Genomic DNA, 2,919 nt, shown 5'->3' with positions numbered 1-2,919 from the left:
TTCTTTTATGTATATTATGTAATCTCCCAGAACCCTGATGTAACCACGGTATTCCTCTGCCACAAGTGAGGATAAGTAATAAAATAAGTAACCCATTTTCCTCAAAAGTTGGTGTTCAATACAGATAGTAAATTTCGAGGATAAAATTTTATAAGGAGGGGAGAATGTAGAGACCCGAAGAATTATAGAAATTAAGTAAATAAAAGAAAGGAGAGAAAAATATTTTTCAAAAAAAAAGGGATTCAGCAGGGTCTCGTTGACGAGTGCAGAGTGCTCATCAACGAACAGACTTCTTGGGCTTGTTAACATGGACGCGTGTCTCATCGACAAGACTTTACCAAGAGGGCTGATTTCAAGGCCTAAAATTTTGCGACAAGGGGTAAGTATTCGTCGATGAACTCCCTTCATTGACTCATCAATGAGGTGACATGTCTCTTCGACGAATCTGCATTTTATAAATATACCAACCTCGGGATTTCAGAAAAATTTTCGTGCCGCAAATTTCTCTCTCTCTCTCTCTCTAAAATTGTCCTCCCCACCTTATCTCTAGGTTTTTAGCTTCATCCTTCCTCGTTTCAACGATCGGAAGCAGTCACGCTACTCCTAGGAATATTCTCTACAAGTCTGTTGGAGTAATTTGTTGGATAGGCCAACTTAGGCTCCATCACAAAATCTGGGTAAGTTGGTTATTTTAAGTTTTATAAGGTATTTGGTGTTCTGGACTGAGAAAAATGCTTTAGGTAGAATAATACTAAAGTTTTTTTGGGAAAAATGTAATTTCAGGATGTTGAGCTGGGAACACCACAAGAGTAGGTTTGGTTAAGTTTGTAGGCTTCTCAGGTAAGGGGATAAATTAAGTCAATCTTTTTCATGAAATTATTTATTGTATACAACATTTATTTTCAGGAAAATATGTATGTTATAGAACTATGTTTGGGAATACTGTTGTTGAACAGGGAAATGATTTTAACACATTTTATAAGAAAATATGATTTCAGAACAAATTAAGAGTTTTTTAGGCTATTTACATTTGTGTGGCATGAGTATAATATTTCCATGAAAATTATGTTATATTGAAATATTAAGATTTTTCCAAGATAAGTAAGTTATAGCAGCTTTCAAGAAAACCCTACAAATAGCACAGGAACTAAGGTTTTAAGATTATGTTAAATAGTGCAAGAATTTATATTTATTACGTTATGAACTATGTCAGCGTAAATGCCGTGATTTTTACGTTATGAATTATGCCGGCATAAATGTCGTGATTTTTACGTTATGAATTATGCCGGCGTTGATGTCGTGATTATGTATGATATGTAAGAAATCATGAAATATGTTTATGTCAAATATTACTCTGAAATACGAAAGAGTAATGTTTTAATATGGAAAGTATTATATTTTATTAGAACCCGGATAGCTTAGTTTAGTTTTATAAAGTACGGTATTGTAGCTATATGTTCACGACTATAAATATGTCAGTGCTACCACACAACTAATGTAGAGTGTAGGAGATGGTAGTCGGTGTGGCTTTATGGGAGTGTCGTAGTTCCCCTTGTAGTCTGGTATAGGTGGAACATGCCCATCGTACTTACACACCTATGTTTGACTTAGCATGGTCGGCTAGCAATTGCTAGGTCTCGCCTTCGGACCGCACAACCTTGTCATGTGGGGGGTAAGACATGACAACAACTAACTATCTATCTATCTTGGGTAATATTTCAAGTATGATATGGTTATACAAGATGATTTTCCAAGTATAGAAATTTAGTATGTTAAGTTATGTTATGATAAATCATGTTTTATTCAGATATGATACAACTGTTTATAACAGTTATAAATTATGTACAGATTACATGTATATCACGAAAAATACTCATGTTGTCACACAATGATATTAATTTATTTTCCTTATTGAGAGGTGTCTCACCCCATCCATACAAACATTTCAGGAAATCCAAGTAGAAGGGCGGATAAAGCTCCACAGCGGTAGGAGTTGGCCGAACTACCCTATCAAAAAGGTAAGTAGGTGAGATAGGGTCATATGGGTTTTATGATTATGACCCTAGGATACTTTTTGGGTTTTTCTGTGGACGACTGTACATATATGACAGATTCCATAGAACTATAGTATGGTTTCTGGTATCATATGGCATGTATGTAATTTTATGTTTTACGCTACTTAGGTATCAGAGTTGTATAAAAGGTATATCCCTGGTACCCATGGGTACAGGTTAATCATGATTATGATAGTTTAGCTAGACGTTAGAATTATTAATATTATTATTACGTGCAAAAAAATATATGGAAAATAGGCAACTCGTTATAACCCATCAATTTATGGCCGAGGTTATGCGGAGTTCTCGGGGGCAGGATTGTCCCATTGTTAAGCTCGAAGATTCTATTGAGAAGTTCACTCACCTAAAGCCTCCTACCTTTGTGGGAAGTAATAGCCTGATTTTCCAAAACTCTCTGAATTTCAAAACCATTATTTTATCATATAAAGGCCATAAATTCATCTCTTACTCATCCTACTTGCTAAAATCCTTTGGTAAGAGTATTATTGAGAGTGTTTATATTGGCTCACACTCTCATTGTATTTGTTTTGATGTTGATTTTTTGAGAGTGAGCTTGAGAGTCCCCTTGTGATTTAATTCATAAGTCTTCAGTGGGAATACTCTCTAGAGCTTGTGATTCTTGTAGTTTTGTTGCAAGTATTCAAAGGTTTGCTCTTGGGCTTTGTGAAATATTTTTCAAGCAAGCTTGATTTCAAATATCTTTTGTGCTAGAATTTTGAGAAAATCATCTTAGAGATATTTTGATTATATTCTTTGAAAAACTTTGAAACCCTACTTGTGGTTGAAATATATTTATATATTGTTTCAAAGATAGATTAGTAATACACTCTTGCACTTGATTGAT

Source organism: Malania oleifera, chromosome 8 (genome assembly GCF_029873635.1).
Source record: "Malania oleifera isolate guangnan ecotype guangnan chromosome 8, ASM2987363v1, whole genome shotgun sequence".
Lineage (NCBI taxonomy): Eukaryota > Viridiplantae > Streptophyta > Magnoliopsida > Santalales > Ximeniaceae > Malania > Malania oleifera.
The sequence above is the reverse complement of the archived record's forward strand: the minus strand, read 5'-3'. Positions refer to the sequence as shown.